The sequence below is a fragment of the Malania oleifera genome, chromosome 6, assembly GCF_029873635.1.
Source record: "Malania oleifera isolate guangnan ecotype guangnan chromosome 6, ASM2987363v1, whole genome shotgun sequence".
Lineage (NCBI taxonomy): Eukaryota > Viridiplantae > Streptophyta > Magnoliopsida > Santalales > Ximeniaceae > Malania > Malania oleifera.
The window spans coordinates 22,891,528-22,912,885 of NC_080422.1; positions in this window are offsets into that span (position 1 = coordinate 22,891,528).

Sequence of the window (21,358 nt, forward strand, 5' to 3'; positions counted from 1 at the left end):
TTATTGATATTTCCACAACCCTATCCAGTATGATCATACCAAACATGTGGAGATAGATCGACACTTCATCAAACAAAATCTTGAAGTCAAGATAATTTGCTTTCCTTTCGTGAAGTCTGAAGACTAGTTAGCAGACATACTTACAAAGGTAGTGTGTAGCAAGAACTTCTACAACTCACTTGACAAGTTGAGCATAAGAAATTTGTATGCACCAACTTGAGGGGGAGTGTTGGTGTGAGTTGTCATTAGAATCAATTAGAGAGATTATAGGGATGAGCATTTATTGTAAATCCCTTGATTCAAGGATCATCCTTTATTCTAGCCTTAATATTTATATATCCAAAAATAAGTTTCAATAATCTTCTATATATGTGTATTACCATCCCTGTAAAATTATGAAGGAAATGCAATTTTTTCCCAAAAAGTTTGACACTCAATCCATCATCCTAAAGCATACTCGTGATAGAAATAATGACAATCGAATTGCTTTTAGCAAAATGGAAGTTCTCAAAGTTGTATTACCTTAAGATTGGAATCAATCTTTATTTATTGAAAAGTCATTTCCAAAAAAGTTAAACCACCAAGATATAATTGCATTGATTGTAAAAATTTCTATTAAAATGCTTCTTATTTTAGAAACTTCAATGACTCTTGGTTTATTCATTTTAACTCACATTTTCAAAAATATGTACCAAATTGATTTATTTAATGGTGGATGAATTTTAGGGCCACTCCTCATATCTTTTGTAAATGTTTTCAATGGCTACAAACTTTTTCAAAGAAACATTCAAGCTTTCAAATTCAAAAGTAAAGTTTCATATCATAATCAAGTTTAAAATCCCACGGATCATTTGTTGGAATTGTGCTCAAATGAAAAATTATGATTTTGCTCTTAAATTGACTCAAGAATTCTTCAATGGCTAAAATCGTTTTCAAAACCCTCAAAAACTACAACATCATCTTCAAGTGCTAAAGTTTTAGCCTCTTTGGCATGCTAAAAGTAAGTTTCAAGTTATCCTCGCTACAACATCATCCATTTAGTGGAGTTGGCTTGAGATAATATCTCTCCATAAAACATTGTTTTGACCATTATAAAAAGTTCGAGTGAAGAATTATGATTTTTCTATTTCTTTAGCCCATTAATTTAAAAAAAAAATCGTGGGCTAGCTTTGGTCAATCACTTATTTCTAAACTTTAATTTTAAAGTTTTTACTATATCCTTGGGTTTGTGTTTCTCTCCACCGACAGAGTCGACCATAGTTCATGTAACGTCCTCTAAATTTAAATCATCATTTCATTTTATTTTATTTTATTGTATATAATGCATATGAACAGCTCTAATACCCCTACTATGAAATCTCAGGCCTCAGCAGGGCGCTGGGGTATTCCTGTACACAAAATCATACCTACGCAGCGGAAACATAAATCATACAACTATATATACCATACAATACTAGAATTCAGTATTTCCAAACCACAGTAATATATTACATCTCTCTCCAGTATCATCTACCCCAAAACACTAACTCTGTACAAACTTACCCTAGAAGTAGGGCAATAAAACAGTCACACTATCTGCGAGTTTGATCTGCTCGCCTAGTTGGCTCACCTGAAAAATGTTAAAGTAATGGAGTGAGTCGGCGCTCAGTAAGTGGAAATATGCTATTACTAGTGTGTGGCTACTAAGTTGCATACTATTTAAATAACATTTGAACTGTATGAAATGGTAAATTTGTAAAACATATCTTATATTTTCACAGTTTAAAGTATAACGACATCATCTGAACTTTGTACTTTTCCTACTGCTAATATCATATTATATTCATCAAATACTGTAAAATTGTATAAATATACATAACTGTGCTTTATTCCTGGAACTCTATATGCATGATTTGACCCCTCATGACAAGGTTGTGTAGCCCGTAGGAGGGACTTACTCTGGTCGACCCTCCAGGTAAGTCATTATACTCTACACTACCTCAGCCCGGCCAAACTGCATCCTCTCCCAGGCCCGGGACTAGCTCCTATCTCGTCAAACTGGCCCCCTTAACCCAGCAAACTGGGGAGCTGCATCCTCTCCGAGCACAGTTTGACAGTACTCACACACTATCTGAGATATGTGGTTGTACTATATCTATATTAGCAATGGTACTGTGCTTTGTTTTCTATATCTGTATCTATAATATTTCACAGGGATCTGTTACTACATACATAATACTATAATCTTTCTACTATTTTCATCATGTTTCTAAATTAACCATAACAATATATTATGTACTATAAATACTGTAATCTCTGTATAGTATAACTGTAGCATCTTGATGCTATATCTGTATATCTGACTGTATAATCTTTCTGTATAATCTGTCTATATACTCTGAGTGTTATGGTATTAGGAAACATGGCATACTGTAAATGCTATACATATATATACTGATCTGAATAAAAACTGTGTTGTTCTATTCTGGATAAAAATGGTAATATATTGATTTGAATAAAAATCTGTATATGTATACTGATCTGAATAATTATCTATATATACTGTCTATATCTATGTATTCTGTATATATCCTGTGAAAAACTATATAAATTCTGTATCAGATAAATATGTACTTAGGCCACACATACATTAAAACTCTTTTTCTGTAAAAACTGGATAATAAACTGGTATATATATAATTAAAACTCCTAAATAGCATATTTCCCTTACCTAGTTCCTAAAAAACCCCTACTATACTCTGGCCTTACACCCGTAAGGTTCTCCACTTAATACCCTGAAAACCACATTTCCTAGAACAAAATATCGTTATTTCTTCGTATACTTTATTTCTTATAATTGTAGGAAAAACAAAAACTGAATAAAATGTCTTACCCTGAAATTGGGATGGAATTCAAATCACTCCCACCAACGATCCGCCCTAGCAGACTTGCAGAGAACTTCCCCAGGAGCGTCGTGGTGGCCTCAAATCATCGATCCGGCGAGAAACGGAGCCGGGATCAAAAAGAGAAGGAGAGGGAGACGTTAGAGAGAAAGAGGGAGGGTTTTGCGCCAAACTTCACTGAAAAATATGGGTTTTAGCTATTTATAACCTTGGGTTCATCGACGAGGCACATCATCTCGTCGACGAGTCCCTGAAGAAGTTCGTTGACGAATCTTCACTCCTCGTCAATCAATTTCAAACTGCCTTAAAACCCCCTCTCGGTATTTTCTCATCGAAGAGACGTGACCTTGTCGACGAGACCCTAATGTATCCTCATCGACAAATCCCCTGTGTTCGTCGACAAGGCCTCATTTAATTTTCCTGGGTTATTACATTCTCCCCTCCTTATAAAATTTCATCCTCGAAATTTACTATCTGTATTGAACCCCATCCAGTAAGGAAGATGGTCTACTTATTTTATTACTTACCCTCACTTTTGGTGGAGGAATACGGTGGTTATATTTTATGTTCTAGGAAATTACACATATAAAACTAAAAGACTACTTACTAACTAAATTGATACATGTACCTGCAAAAGAAACATTATCTAACTAATTATACCTTACTTGATTACCATTAAACTTCTTGGAATATCTGCAGGTATTTTTGTCTCATCTATTCCTCGAGCTCCCAAAAAGCTTCGTCTATAGCATGATTCCTCCACAAAACCTTTACCAGCTGAATTTCTTTGGTGCACAGTGTCTGTGTCTTTCTGTCCAAAATTTGTACTGGTGCTTCTTCATAAGCTAATGAATCCTTAAGTTTTACTTCTGCATAACTAATTATGTGGGAAGGATCTAGGATATATTTCCTCACCATAGCTACATAGAATACGTCATGTAGTCTGGATAAAGCTGGAGGCAAAGTTAGCCAATAGGCTACTGACCCAACTTTCTTTAGTATCTCAAAAGGGCCAATAAAGCTAGAGTTCAGTTTTTCCTTCTTCCTAAACCTTATAACTCCTTTTAGGGGAGCTATCTTCAAGAATACTCGATCCCCCACTTCAAATTCTAATTCCTGGCGGCGAGTGTCTACGTAGCTTTTCTACCGACTCTGCGTGGTACTGATTCTTTCTTTAATTAGTCAGACCTTATCACAAGCCTTCTATATTTTCTCTAGACCCAAGACTCGCCTTTCACCTACCTCGTCCCAAAAGAGAGGAGAACGACATCTACTACCATACAGTGCCTCATAAGGTGCCCTGTCAATGCTAGCCTGATAGCTATTATTATAAGAAAACTCGACTAACGGCATAAATTGGGTCCAACTACCCCCAAAATCAAGCACGCAAGCACGAAGCATATCTTCTAATATTTGGATCGTCCTCTCGGTTTGTCCATCTTTCTGGGGATGGAAAGTAGTGCTGAATGCGAATTGTGTACCCATAGCCTCCTGAAAACTTTTCCAGAATCGTGAAGTAAACAGAGGATCCCGGTCTGAGACTATGGATACTGGTACACCATGGACGCGAACTATCTCCTAAACATATATTTCTACCAATCTATCCATGGAATAGCCGACTTTAATCAGAATGAAATAAGCGGTCTTCATCAGTCGATTAACAACCACCCAAATTGCATTCAACCCCTGTCGCACTAGTGACAACCCCGTGACAAAATCCATAGAAACATGATCCCATTTCCACTCTGGAATGAACAACAGTTGCAACTGCCCTGCTGGTCTCTGGTGCTTAGCCTTAACCTGCTGACACGTCAAGAACTTCTGTACAAACTTGGCTATCTCCCTCTTCATTCCACCCCACCAAAAATACTCTTGCAGATCCCTGTACATTTTAGTACTGCCGGGATGAATCGTGTACAATGATCTATAAGCTTCCTCTAAAATCATTCTTTTAATTTCATTGTCTGCAGGCACACAAAGTCTGGTGCGAAACCTCAGAGCTCCATCATCAGAGATACTAAACTCTTCTCCCTGACCATCCCGCACTTTAGCCATCACCTTTGCCAATTCTGCGTCATCACCTTGAGCTGCCTTAATCTTCTCATATAGTGTTGGCTGCACAATCAAACTGGCGATACATACCTGTGGATCATCCTCTACCAACCCACACTAAGTCTCTCCAAATCCTTCAGAATCGGGTGTGGAATCTCCATAACTACTAGTACCGGTCCCACTGATTTCCTGCTCAAAGCATCTACTACCACATTCGCTTTCCCTGGGTGGTAACTAATAGTACAGTCATAGTCTTTAATAAGTTTTAGCCATCTTCTTTGCCTCATATTTAGTTCTTTCTGGGTAAAGAAATATTTCATGCTTTTGTGATTCGTGAAAATCTCGTACTTCCCACCATATAGATAATGCCTCCAGATCTTGAAAGTGCACACCACTACAGTTAATTCCAAATTATGCATAGGATAGTTTTTCTCGTATTCTTTAAGTTGTTTAGAAGCATACGCAATAACCCTGTCATGCTGCATCAATACACATCCAAGACCCTTCAATAATGCATCACTATATTATAAATCCGCCCTCCCCTAATGGAATAGCTATTACAGAAGCTGAAACCAACTGCCGCTTTAACTCTTGAAAACTTTGCTCACACTCACTAGTCCAATCAAACTTTATATTTTTTTATTGTAAGTCGTGTTAATGGACCTGACAACCTGGAGAAACCATCTACGAAGCACTAGTAATAACCTGCTAATCCCAGAAAACTTCTGACCTCCTGAATATTCCCCAACCTTTTCCAACTTACCACTACCTATATTTCACTCGAATCAACTGATATACCTACCTCAGATATCACATGGCTGAGAAAGGTAACCTACCTTAACCAGAACTCACATTTCTTGAATTTTGCATACAATTTATTTTCTCTCAATATCTGTAACACCAGCCTCAAATGATGCTCGTGCTCCTCAAAACTTCTCGATTAAACTAGTATATCATCAATGAATACAACCACAAATTGGTCTAAATACTGATGGAACACCCGGTTCATTAAATCCATAAATACTGCTTGTGCGTTAGTCAACCCAAATGACATCACCAGGAACTCGTAATGCCCATATCGCATTCGAAACACCGTTTTCAGAATATCTTCTGCTCAAACTTTAACCTAATGGTAACCTGATCGTAAGTCAATTTTAGAGTAAACCTGGGTCCCTTGGAGCTGATCAAACAAATCATCAATCCTAGGGAGAGGATATTTATTCTTGACTGTTAGTTTATTTATCTGCCTATAATCAATACACTATCTCATGGTTCCGTCTTTCTTCTTCACAAACAGAACTAGTGCCCCCTAAGGCGACACACTGGGCCTGATGAAACCTTTATCCAGAAACTCTTGTAACTAATCTTTCATTTCTCTCAGTTCAATCGGAGCCATACGATAAAGTGCTTTCGATACCGGTGCAGACCTTGACAACAGATACAGTAAATTCAATGTCATGGTCCGCTGGTAAGCCAGGCAATTCATTTGGAAAGACATCTGGAAATTCATGTACTACTAATATATCAGCTTGTTTTATCTTTTCTTTCGGTGAATCTTTTACGAATGCAACATACCCCTGGCAACCATCCTGTAGTAATCTCCTCACCTGAATAGCCGACACCATCTGTGGTGAGGCATGCACGTGTGAACCAATAAATCTATATTCTTGCTCGCCCGGGGCTCTGAAAATTACTTCTTTCTTATGGCAATCTATGTTGGCGTGATGAGTTGCTAGCCAATCCATGCCCAGTATTACATCAAACCCCTGCATATCTAGGACCACGAGATCAGCTGGTAGTACTCTCTCCTGAATACTTACTGGGAAATTCAGAAGCACCTTCTTGCACCTTACCACAAATCCCATTGGCGTACCCACAGAAAACTCTACATCTAATAGTTGTGTCTCTACCCTAGTTATTCTGACATACTCTGCCGATATAAAGGAGTGGGTGGCACCTGTATCAAACAAAACAATAATTTTATACGGTAAAGCAATAAGGGTACCTGTAACTAAGTCTTCGGCTGTCTCAACTTCACTCAGCGTTAATGCAAAGACCATCGTCGGCGCAGTGTTCCTTTGCTGAGCTCCACAGGGCGCTTGGTATCCACCATGAAACGGTCTAGGAGCTAGTGCATAACCTGACAACATCTGAAAAGATTGAGCCATATAACCAGGCCCCGCGTACCGATAACAAACATTCTCCCCCAACCGGCACTCACCTGGGTGTCTCCGACCACCTTTGGGACAAGCGATGGGAGACTGACCACCCTAAAATCCACCCTGATCTACTAACTGTCTCTGACCTCCGCCAGATCTACCTACTCTCCATGGGCCTTGGCTGGACCCTACCTGAAAACTCGAGGGTGCAACCCTCTTCTTCTAATTCATTGTCTTAGTCTCTCTCAGCAGACTCTCCTCTGCTATGATAGGTCTGTCAACTAACTCCAAGAAATCTTGTATTCTCAATATGGCCACCTGTCTATAAATATCACCCCTCAAATTTCTTTCGAACATTTTAGCCTTCTTAATTTCATCTAGAACAATATAGGGGCAAAAATGCGATAGCTCAATAAATATCGCCGAATACTACTACACTGGCAATGAGCCCCGTGACAAAATCAGAAACTCTTGTGCTCGAGCCTCTCTGATTGAGGCAAGATAATACGTATCAAAGAACACGTCCCTGAATCGAGCCCTAGTCATCAGTACTGGAGTCGTCCTCTGCTTCTCCAACAGTCTAGTGGTTGTCCACCATCTCTCGACCTCCCCTGCCAATCTATACGTATTGTACAGAACCCTCGGCTCATCAGTGTAGTGACGTACCGTCAAAATCTTCTCTACCTCCTGCATCCAATTCTCTACAACTGCTGGGTCAGCCGCTTCTAAGAAGGTCAGCAGATTCATGTTCATAAATTTCTCTATCATACACCCCTAAGCTAAAGATAGACCTCCCTGCTCCCTAGATCTCCGAGCAATATCAGCCATAACTTGTTAAGCCACACTACGTAGCACAACATCTAAATCCCCGCCTCCTACACCAAAAGGCCCAGCTCCATCATCTCCACTAGCATGAGCGCTATTACCTCCTGGGTCCATCCTACAAATACATAAAACACCGTTTCAGAATCCTATTCCCTTACATATCTAATCTATTCATTTAATTGAAACTCCAATTTCTCTATTAACTACTCCCTTGTTCTTACCCTAAAATCCAATCTTGCAACCCAAACACATGACTCGTCGATAGTTTACTATGATTTTCCTGAAATCGTCACCCCAAGAAAAACACAGAAACCATCACAAAAATCCTATATCCAGACCATTCAACAAAACCTCAAATCTTTTTTCCTATATTATGATATTGTTTCCCACTGCACTCTAGAGTCTACAGAACCTAGCAACCTAGGCTCTAATACCAAAATGTAACGTCCTATAAATTTAAATCATCATTTCATTTTATTTTTTTGTATTTAATGCATATGAATAGCTCTAATACCCCTACTATGAAATCTCAGGCCTCAGAAGGGCACTGGGGTATTCTTGTACACAAAATCATACCTACACAGTGAAAATATAAATCATACAACCATATATACCATACAATATCAGAATTCAATATTTCCAAACCACAGTCATATATTACATCTCTCTCCAGTATCATCTACCCCAAAACACTAACTCTGTACAAACTTACCCTAGAAGCAGGGCAATAAAACAGTCACACTATTTGCAAGCCCGATCTGCTCGCCTAACTGGCTCACCTGAAAAATGTTAAAGCAATGGGGTGAGTCGACGCTCGATAGGTGGAAATATGCTATTATTAGTGTGTGGCTACTAAGTTGCATACTATTTAAATAACATCTGAACTGTATAAAATGGCAAATCTGTAAAACATATCTAATATTTTCACAGTTTAAAGTATAACTATATCATCTGAACTTTCTACTTTTCACACTGCTAATATCATACTATATTCATCAAATACTATAAAATTGTATAAATATACATAATTGTGTTTTATCTTTGGAGCTCTGTATGTCATGATTTGACCCCTCATGACAGAGTTGTGCAGCTCGTAGGCGGGACTTACTCTGTTCGGCCCTCCAGGTAAGTCATTATACTCTACACTACCTCAGTCCGTCCAAACTGCATCCTCTCCCAGGCGCAGGACTGGCTGCTATCTCATCAAACTGGTCCCCTCAACCCAGCGAACTGGGAGTTGCATCCTCTCCGAGCACAGTTTGATGGTACCCACACACTATCTAAGATATGTGGTTGCACTATATTTGTATTAGCAATGGTACCGTGCTTTGTTTTCTGTATTTGTATTTGTAATATTTCATAGGGATCTAATACTATATACATAATATTATAATCTTTCTATTGTTTTCATCATATTTCCAAAATAACCATAACACTATATTATGTACTATAAATACTGTAATCTCTGTATAGTATAACTGTAGTATCTTGATGCTATATCTGTATATCTGACTGTATAATCTGTCTGAATAATCTGTCTATATACTTTGTCTGTATACTATGAGTGTTATGGTATTAGGAAACATGGCATACTGTAAATGTTATACATATATATACTGATCTGAATAAAAACTGTGTTATTTTGTTCTGGATAAAAACTGTAATATACTTATCTAAATAAAAATCTGTATATGTATAATGATCTGAATGATTATCTATATATGCTATTTATATCCTTGTATTCAGTATAGTATGCTATGCTGTGAAAAACTATATAAATTCTGTATCAGATAAATATCTACTCAAGCCACACATACATTAAAACTCTTATTCTGTAAAAACTGGATAATAAACTAGTATATATCTATATAAAATCTCTGAAAACATGATTAAAGCTACTAACATAGCATATTTCCCTTACCTAGTTCCTAAAAAGCCCCTACTGTACTCTGGCTCTACACCCATAAGGTTCTCCCCTTAGTACCCTGAAAACCACATTTTTCAGAATAAAATATCATTATTTCTTCATATACTACATTTCTTATAATTGTATGAAAGGCAAAAACTGAATAAAATGTCTTACCCTGAAATTGGGATGGAATTCAAACCACTCCCACCAACGATCCGCCTCGGCAGACTTGTAGAAAACTTCCCCAAGAGCGTCGTGGTGGCCTCAGATCGTCGATCCGGCGAGAAACGAAGCCGAGATCGAAGAGAGAATGAAAGGGAGATCTATAGAGAGAGATAGAGAGGGAGGGTTTTGTGTCAAACTTCACTGAAAAATCTGGATTTTAGCTATTTATAGCCCCGGGTTCATCGACGAAACACGTCATCTCGTGGACAAGTCCCTGAAGAAGTTCATTGACGAATCTTCACTCTTTGTCGATAAATTTCAGACTGCTTTAAAACTCCTTTCTGTATTTTCTCGTTGACGAGACGTGACCTCGTCGATAAGACTCTCATGTATCCTCATCGACAAATCCCCTGTGTTCGTCGACGAAGCCTTGTTTAATTTTCCTAGATTATTACAATTCAAGCTTACTATAAGAAAATATAGTAGGACTTTCCCACTAGTGCCTGCAAAATGGTGCTCTTTGTTGAGATACTCCACCATAATTCAAGTTTACCACGACAAAAGATAGTGGGACCTATCCACTGGTGCCTTGAAAGAGTTCCGTCAATAATTCAAGTTTTATTGTCTAGATTCATGATACCAGACTAGAAGGGATTTTTGAGTTTGTAGAAAGGGAAAAAAAAAAAAAATTCTTCCTTTTTCTATCGTTAAGTAGTAAACATGATTCAATTTTACTTCAAATAAATCAAGTAACTTTTATTTTATAATTGAAGAGATTTTAAATTTAAATTTATATTAAATTTAAATAAAATATATTTTAAAACTATATTTAAAATATCTATTAAAATTTAAAATTTATACTTTTAAACAGTACTTTATTGATTTTAAATTGATTTAATATACCTGCAAATTTAAAAGAGTAACATTACTACACGTCATTTTTTGCCACAACGGCTCTGCATTATCCTGAGAATATTTTAATTTTTAATTAAAAGGAAAAGTGGAAGACAATATTTTGGGTGGGAAAACTCCCATCATGAGGGCAGACTATGGGACACGTGTCACGCTGGCAGCTTGCCGCTACTGAACACAGCACTCGGGCAGTCCGTGGGCCCCGGGCCCACACTCAACAGTCCCTTGCCCACTATACCTTCATTTATTGCAAAATCCCACTCTGAGAAATATCCAGGGAAGCCAGAGCTGAATATACAACATCGTACGTGTTGCATTTCCATTGGGCAGTCACTTTGCTATTTTCTGCATTTTACCAGGGGAGTTATCGAGTACACGCGCCTATGCGCATTGCGCACGTTCTCATGTTGACTTTCCAGTGCGGAACGCAACGCGGAAACTGGAAATTGGGAGGCCGTGCGAGGAAATGTAATTATTTTACGTCTCTATACTTTTATTTATTTTTAAATCACCCCCATTTTTAAACTTTTTATTCATCCCTATACGCAGACCCCGACTCGAAGTTGGTGAAAAATTATATCAGTTACTTCTGTAGATGACAAGCCATGATGTGCCGCGTCAACTCCCTAAAATTTTATTTTTTATTTTTAAAAATAATTATGCAAAATATGAGAAGTGGTTCAAGGATATTTTAGTTTCATAAAACAAAAAACAGTTATGGGACAGTTATAATATAAATCAAGTAGGGAAATCTTTTTTTTTTTTACCTCCAAGGTATGGTTCAAGTGGTAGTGTAGGCTGTGAGAGTACCTCTTACGAGGTCAGGTGTTCAAATCCTCCCGAATTCGTTTCTGCCCTTAAACTCCCGAATTTACCCTTCTTTTAGAGTTGTGGGGTCAACTTTCAGGAGCACACGATTAGTCACATGGACTGTAAAACTGACACGTGAATACCTGATGCGTAATCCAAAAAAAAAAATAGGGAAATTTTTTTTTCTTAGTAGTAGTAATATAAATTTTATATATATATATATATATATATCCTATTAAAAAATGTTGATTCAAATATTCAGGTAGCATTGGGTTTATAAAATTTAATATTTTAACGAAGTTTTAAATTACTAAAATCTATAATATGATTAGTGATCGAATGACTATGCATGTATGATCCACGTGTTACACAAATTTTTTTTGACAATAATACCAAATTTTATTTTACTTTTTAAACAACTCAGATCATTATATAAATAAAAATGCGATATCCTTATTTTTTTTGTTTAAACTATATAAATATGCAAAAAAAAAATAATTCTAATATTTTTTAAAATACCAAAAAAAAATAAAACATTAAATGCACGTACATTAATGAAAAATTTAGCGAGAAAAAACATCATCATCAGATAAAAGTACTTCAAATTTTTACTAAAAAAAATTTAAAATGTTAGTACTCATATAGATGTAGTGGCAATTAACAAAATAAAAAATGATAAAATAAAAAAAAAATTGTTGTAATAATAAATAAATAAATATTAATTTAAAATCGATTGAGTGAAAAACAAAATGACACCAACATGTCATTAATTACCAAAGCGTTATCACCATCACTTCTAACTCTTCCCGCTATGCCCAAACCCTAACTACCGCCTCCAATCCCATCATTGCGCAATTTGCCTCTCTCAACATTCTCAATCTAGAGCTCTCCTCCCTCCAAGACATAATCACTCGACTCATGGTGGTCCATCGTAGACAAGGTCGCTTAAGCTCGCAAGCTCTCTCTCCTCGACCACCCCCTCACCTGCCTCTCCTTCACCATCCTCGCTATGACCAAGCGTCGTTACTGTAACACTCCTTTAGTTGAAATCGACTCACTTGAAGGCTTCAATTTTGATTCCTTGTATGATTTGTACCCCCAAATTTACTCTAACCCAACCAAATCCATGATCCCATTCACTTTCTAATGACTTCATGTCGAGCTTCCTATAACATTATTCATATAAAATTGGGAAAGCAATAAGAGATGATCAATCAATTGTTTATTCAAATTATTCTGCATTGTTGTTTATGGTGTAGTTCTTATACTTTGGGGGTTAATAAACAAAGGGAGAAAAACATATGGATGCGTTCTTGGTGTAAAGCAGCAGCAAAGATTCGTCGACGAGTGTCCTTGTTGACCTTATAGGTCATATCCTGTTTTAATTATGACAAATACTCAAGTATTTAATGTCTATCAAGTTTGTGTGCAGGTCCATATGAGTAGATCACTTGATGGCATCTAAAGACTCTAAGTCTAAAGACCCAGAAAAATTCTTTTTTATTGTAATCTATATTAATTTAGGTCTGTTGACTTTTTGAGTCTGATATCTATTTTTTATGCTGACAAAGCATATGTATCTTACCAATGCACTGAACTTATGAACAGGGTTAATTCTTTGCACGCATGGATGGTAAAGATATAGTTGATGACATAAGGAAATCAATGCCCACACCATATAATGGCGTTTGGAGAAGTAAAAGGAATGAAGACCTATTTTCAATTGTATTTGCATTCATTTTTATATTGGTCTATAATAATTTATATCAGTCTGTAATAATCTCTGCATATCATGCATGTAGATAATTGTAAGCTCCACAAGATCATAGTCTGACCATAGGATACCAAAAATGGCCTGCAATAATGTCGCCGAATTTTTGGGACTATCTCAAAAAGACCTCAATAAGACCCCTAGTATGACTCTAGGTCCCAACACTCATGCACATATATCATAAAGAATTCAAGAGTGTTTTGAATTAAATTGAACATTATACAGAAATTTGGGAGAGCTAGGACGACCGACCCCAGGAATTCAAAACTCCTCGGGCGCCCGAACTGTTGAAAAATTAACAGTTGACTTAGGCTCTCAAGCGACCGACCATATTTGTGCATACTGACTACGGGCGCCCGAACGACTTGAAAGGGACATTCCACCAACTCGGACTACCGAGCTATTTAGTTCAAATTGAATCCCAAATGATCGAACACACGAGTTCGGGCTAGCGGACCTATGACTGGGCACCCGAAGTTATAAAGTAATGTTTCTGACTTTGATTCGGGCCACCAAACTTGAACTTGGGTTGCCGAACTGATTTTAATAGCTTTTATTATTGTGTCTATTCGGGCGACCGAACCTTGGTTCAGCCACCCGAACCTTGTCGAGTTAAAATTATTTTAACCGATGTAAATACGGGTTAATGAGGGTTAATACTTCCTAAACACTTTGGAACTTTTCTAAGCATTCCCTATGGGTCCTAAATGACTATAATTTCACCTTGGTCTATAAATATGAGTTCATTTGTGTGGATTAAGTAAAGATTAAGAAAAATCATTAGCCAAAATTCTCTCGAATTCAAAATCTCATTTTTCCTATAAACCTTCCAAACACTCTCATACCTTCATTCCATTAATTATTTTTAGCTTTGTGAGAGTTCTTGCTTGGGTTATTAATTAGTAGAGGTTGCTAATACTCTCATTGTTCTTGTTTGATTGATTTATTTTTTGATGAGTTAGCAATGTTTACCCCACAAATTTGAATGTAATAAATCTTGTGTTGGGATAAACTAGTAAGCTTAGGATATTTGCATTGTTATTGCAAGTGTCCCATAGTTTTGATTTTGTTGTGCAAAATATTTTTTACAAGCTAAAATATTTTTCAAACTACTCGTGTGCTTATTTCATTGAAGAGAATCTTTTAAGTTAGTTTGAATATTTGATTAAACATTTTTGAAACTCTGATTGAACATTGAGGATTGATATTAACGTGTTTCAAAGATTTAACTTGTTTTGAACACTCTTGAGCATATTAGTGATAATACCTTGTTGAGTGTTGCTTGCACAAAATCACATCACTGAACTTACATTTCCTATATTGTTGAAGTGTGGTTGATTGATTATACTATGCGTATTGGGTACATATCTGCTTTACTTGAGAAGCATAATCATTATACCAATTATTTTGTGAAAAATACTATTGTATTTCCAGGTGTGGCCTGAAGGGGCTTGATCTAGCTTGGAAGGACCAAGTTGGGATCAGCCTTGTGAATTTGACCTAGGGTCTTCTCTGTCCCGCAAGGAGAATTTGTAAAGGTTGAGGTCAACCCTGTTCTAATTGACCTATTTGTATTAGGTGTCGCTCCACCCGTTAAGTGAGCATTAGTGAAATCCTCGGGCTTGTGAGTTAGAGGCGGGGATGTAGGCACAGTTGATCGAACCCCGATAACATTTCTTGTGCGTGCTTTTAATTTTTACTTTTTAAATTCCAACACATGAATGTTTATATTTTACTATTGTGAATGATTGGGTTTATAATTGGATAGATAGACCCTAAGTTGAGTAATACTGCTATTAAACCGATTCACCTAGGAAGTAATTTTTAAATACCCAATTCACCCTTTATTGACTTTTTAAGTCTAATCCATGGTTTTAATAATAAAAAATCACAAGGTTCTTATGTGTGTATCCAGTGTTTAAGTAGACTTGATATGTTAGCGCACACAATAGGAGACTGAAAATGGAAGCCAAAAGAAACTCGAAGGACATGTACATCAGCTGGCATATTCCAAGGAAGTCACAAAAGCAAAGAAGATTGAAGACATTTAAAATTCACTTGTATTGCATTTAGTTTTTCTATTTGGTCTGTAATACTAAATAAGAAATGGTTTGTAATAATTAAATATGCATGTTTGGTCGACCATACTGTACAAGTACAATATCACCCAGTCGACCGAACTGGTGCCGGGTCAATAGTTTGACCACTGCCCAGTCGACCAAACTTGCCAGTTCACTCTCACCCGGTCGACTGAACTTCCTCAGAGTCAACAAATTGACCATACGGTCAACTAAGACCAAAACGTAAGCCAACGCCCTAGTTAACCGAGTTCCCACATGTGAGAACTCAATGCTTCAGTCGATCGAACTACTCAGTTCAAAACCTTCTGGTCGACCAAACCGCGTAGAAAAGGAAAATCGCCCTTAAGACACCATATCCGATTGATCGAACTATTAGTTCATATCTTGTCCGATCGACCGAACATGCACAACTCGATTAACCGAACCTTGCTTCGGTTGACCGGTGCTCTTGGTTGCCCCAATATTTTTACCGCGGTTAAAATAATAAAATAGGGTTAATTGAGTTAAAATTTTCAAAACAACTATAATAATACCCTATATTCCCCTAACGGCTATAATTCTTCCCACTTCTATATATAGCCCCTCATTTGTTAGGATTAAGCATAGATTAGGATTTAAGATAAGGAAAAATTCTCTGAAAATATTTTTTTCCCAAAATCTCTATATTTTCATCTCTTCAATCTTATTGCAAAAATCTACCTCTTATACTCATCCAATTATTTATCTTGAAAGAAGGTAGTATTCTTTATACTCTTTGCATAGGCTAAACTCTCCTTAGTTTTTATTTGATTGTGTATTGATTTTTGGAGAGTTGCTTAAGGTTTTTCCCATAATATTTCATTCATAAATATTTGATTGGGAAAAACCCTTGTATGGCTTAAGATCTTGCATCCTCATTGCAAGTATCATAAGCTTGATATGTGTTTTGACAATAACATATTTAGCAAGCTTATAAACCCTATTATCTACTGTACTTAATATTTGAGAAATATTTTTGTGATATCTATTTAGGGTTGTTGAGACTATCTGATTGTTCCCACAAAAAGCATATTAGCTTGATATCAAAAGTCTCACTCTCACACACATACATTGATATACATTTGATTGAGAGTTAACACTTGAGTTAACAAAATCTCACTTGAGCTTAATATCCTGTCATATGTGAGTGCATTATTTGATTGCGCGCATTGGTACAAATCTACTTGTTGGAGAAGCATTGAAATTGTATGTAAAAATTGTATTACACATCTATTGTATTTCCAAGTGTGGCCTGAGGGGGCTTGATCTAGCACGGAAGGATCAAGTTGGGGTTAGCCCTGTGAATTTGACCTAGGGCCTTCTCCGCCTCGCAAGGAGAATTTGTAAAGGTTAAGATCAGTCCTGTGCTAATTGACTTGGTTGTATTAGGTGTCGCTCTACCCATTACGTGAGCATTAGTAGAATCCTCGGGCTTGCGAGCTAGAGGCGGGAACGTAGGCAGTATTGGCCAAACCCTGATAATCGTGTATCTATTTATATTTTCGCACTATATATTTACCTCATATGTATGTTATATTGTGAATGTTGTGCATGATTTAATTTTCGTATATCATTATCTATGTAATTGGTGTATGATTAGAAAGACCCTAGGTTATGTTATACGGGTATCTCGTTTAACCTAGGAGATAAATTTTAAAATTCCAATTCACCCCCCTATTAGGAATACACCAAAGCTAACACCCCCCCCCCCCCTCTTAGGAATACACCAAAGCTAATAGGGTCTGTAATAGTAACATAGGAAAAATGTCTGTAATAATCCCTGCATATCATGCATGTAAGTTCAAATAAGCCCAAAAGACCTTAGAAAAAGACCTTAGGTCCCTACACATCCTTGGAAATCAAATGACCTTAAACAAGGTCGACCGACGCCAGGTTTTTTAGGCTAAGTTAAAATGTCTAAAACCTTAGAAATGACCATAAGTTTTTGCACATACACATAAGAATGTCCCCAAAATCACTTATAATATCAGAGGAATTAGTTGAAGAGAAAATGGACTTATAGGGCAAAACTATGAGGTTTCAGGCGACCAAACCCCAGGTGTTAAAAACACCTCGAGCGACCGAACCCTTAACAGGTCAACTTGTTGACTTGGGTTTCGAGCGACGGAACCATTTTGAACATACAGTCCACAGGGTACCGAACCTTGTTTTTAACTTTTCCCACTAACTCGGTAGCCCGAATTTCATGTTCAAAATTGTCTCGGGCTACCAAACATAGGGGTTCGATTAACTGAAATCTTGACCAGGCACCCGAACCGCGGACAGTGTGGAAATCGCATCTGTTCAGCCAACCAAACCTTGACTCGGACACCCGAACCTTAAAAAACAACTTTTTTTCATTGAGTTTATTCGGGCGACCAAACCGTGGGTCAGTCACCCGAAACTCTCAGGTTGTTTTATATTTTTACCATAGTTAAGACGGTTAAACATGGTTATTTTTACTAAACCGTTTTAAAACAAATTTAATAATTCCTTACATGTCCCCAACGGTTATAATTTTTACCATTTTTATATATAGGGGTTCATTTGCAAGGATTAGTGAGAAATTAGGATAGTGATTAGTGAAAAATTCTCTGAAAATTTCCAAAGCCTATATTTCTTTAATAATCCTAAATACTCACCTACTTCATTTTCTTTGATCATCCAAGCTTAGAGAGAGTGTCTAGATTATAAGTGCTTCATTCTAAATAACCCTATACTCTCATTGAAATTTGTATTTTTGATTTTTGTATTAAGAGCTTGGGTAGGTTTCTTCCTACATATTTAACTTGATAAATCTAGTATTGGGAAAACTCATTAGCTTGAGGATTTTTGCATTGTCATTGCAAGATTTCTTAAGTAATAATTTTTGTGTGTAAAATATTTTACAAAACTTGATTTCAAACAACTCTTGTACTTGATACAATTTGAGAAAATATTTTTGAGTTCATTTGAATATTGTTACTAGCAATCTAATATTGAGATTTGATATACTTTACTTTCAAAGATTAGCTTGTTTGAACACTCTTGTGCATACTTGAGATTATCATTATATTAAGTGTAGATTGCACATATACACCACTAAGCTTATCTTTCTTACATGTTTGGTGTGCATTGATTATATTGTACGTAGTGGTACATATCTTCTTGTGTAAGAAGCATTTGTTTGTACGTAAAATTTTTATATCTGTTGTATTCCAGGCGTGGGCTTGGAGAGAGAGACTAGCCCTGTTGAATAGTCCCGAATTGGCTTAAACCTAGTTAGGAAAGTTAGGTGCATTATCCTGGTAAGGTGCGATTATAGGTTAAGGTCGGTCCTGTTAATTGACATGATTATAACCGGTGCCGCTCCACTCATTAAGTAAGCCATAGTGAAATCCTTATGCTAGTGAGGCAAGGTGGGGACGTAGGTATAGTTGGCCGAACCCCGATAACATATCGTGTTTGCACTTTACTTTTTCATAATTTATTTTCTACACATGTATGTTATTTTATGAATGATGTTATTTAATTTTCGCATATTATCTATGCATTTAGGTTTATGTGTATATAAAAATACCCTAGGTTGTGAAATACTGCTGTTGGATTAGCTAAACCTAGGAATAAATTTTAAGTACTCAATTCACCCCCCACCCTTTTTTGGGAATCAACCAAAGGTAACGATCCTATTCTCGTCGATAAGTGCATCTGGGCTGCGAGAGAAAATTCAAATTTTGAATGTAAACGGTGTGATGGTTGGGATTCAGAGGGAAGCCTCTGAGGGCTTGTTATATATGTTCTTCTAGGCATATTTTGATATGTAAGAGAGTGAGAGAGGATGAGAGAAGGAGAGAAGATCATTGTAGTGTATAATATTTTATCTTTATAATGAAATCTCTTATCGATTGCTCTCATGGATGTAGGCTTTTCCGAACCACGTAATTCTTGGTGTTGTTGCCTTTATTATTGTTTTCTTTATGTTGCTATGGTTGTGGAATGATTTTGTATTTATCATTGATATTGTTGCAAGTATATGTGTGATCCTTTTATACAATGTTTTATTCCGTTGTGCAATTGATTGAAGAGACGTTATTTCATAACAATTGGTATCAGAGCATTGTTGTATTGGCCTCTACATTGAAGGATCTTGCGGTACAACAAGGTATGGTGAAAGGTTTATACAAAATTCAACCGAATAGCACGGATGCATTGACTTGGAATGAATTGGAAGCAATCATTCTATTTTATTTGGCTAAGGATGTGTTGTATCACATCATGGATGAAAATTCTCCGGCATTAGTTTGATGAAAACGAGAATGTCAATTGTTGACCTTATAGGTCATATCCCATTTTGATTATTACAAATACTTTGGTATTTAATGTTTGCTTTAAGTTTGTGTGAAGGATCAATTGGCAGTATCATATGGTGCACATGGACTTGAAGGGAAATGAAGACCCAAAGTGTTTATTCTTGTAATTTATATTTAAATTCATTTGGGTCTGTAATATTAATCCAAAGTCTGTAATAATTAATGCATGACATGCATGGTAGGAACTATAAAGCTCAAGAAGGTCGACTGACGCCAGGTTTTTAGGCGTACTTGAAAAGCCTAAACCATTAACTGACCCTAGGTCCTTGCACAAGCACTTAGGATTATCCCCACTATCATATATGCAATTAGGGGTATCTTATGGTCTAAAAATATAACTTAGGTTTTAATTTGACCTGGCTTCGGGCGATTGAACCTTGGCGTTGAAAACGCCTCGGTCGATCGAACGTAGTGAAAGTCAAATAGTTGACCTGACTTCAAATGACCGAATTGAAATAAACTGAGTGTTCACAGTCAACCGAACTCAAAATAAAGACTTTTCCAACGACCCGAGCACTCGAACTTCATGGTCATTTTGACCTTGAGCGACCAAACTTAAGACCAGGAGACCAAACCTCGAGCAGGTTGGAAAATCGCCCAAACCAACAAGCCGAATGTTTCACCAAGCACCCAAACTTCAAAAGTACCTTTTCTACATGTGTTTGTTCGGGCGACCAAACCTATACCTTGGTCAACCAAAACTCTAGGGTTGCATAAATTTTAATTGCGGTAACACAGGGTTATTAACGTTAAATTGGTTTAAAACAAATTTAATAATCCCCTCTATATCCCAATGGTTATTTTTTTAGGTGAAGCTATATATATGGGCTCATTTACGAAAATTAAGAAAAGATTAGGGAGTTTGATTAAGAAAATATCCTCTGAATTTTTGAGAGCTCCTTCTTCACACTCAAAGTCAAATACTCATTCTTTGATCATTCTTTTGCAAAACCTATTTGAGTGAGAGTATTTTAAATCATCATACACTGCTTAAACTCTTATTGTTATGTTAATTGTTGATTTTCTAAAAGAGAACTAAGCCAAAAAAATTTCCCATAGATTTAGTTCATAAATTTATTGTGTGGGGAAAATCTTGCTAGCTTGCGAGTCTTTACATTTTGATTGCAAGACTCTTAATCTTGTCTTGTGTTATGAAGCAGATATTTTTGACAAGTTTGGTTTATAAAATATCTCTTGTTCTTAAAGTTTTTGAAAATCATTTTGAGATATTTGATCTTTCTCTTGTAAATCTTTGAAATTTTATTTGTGATTGATATATTGATATACATTGTTTCAAAGATATTATTGTAACACACTCTCACACTTTGATTGCATATTGACAATATCTTGAGAGTAGGTTCACACATATTCACTAAGCTTATAGATCTATCATTTTAAAGTGCATTAATTATTGCATGTGTGTAT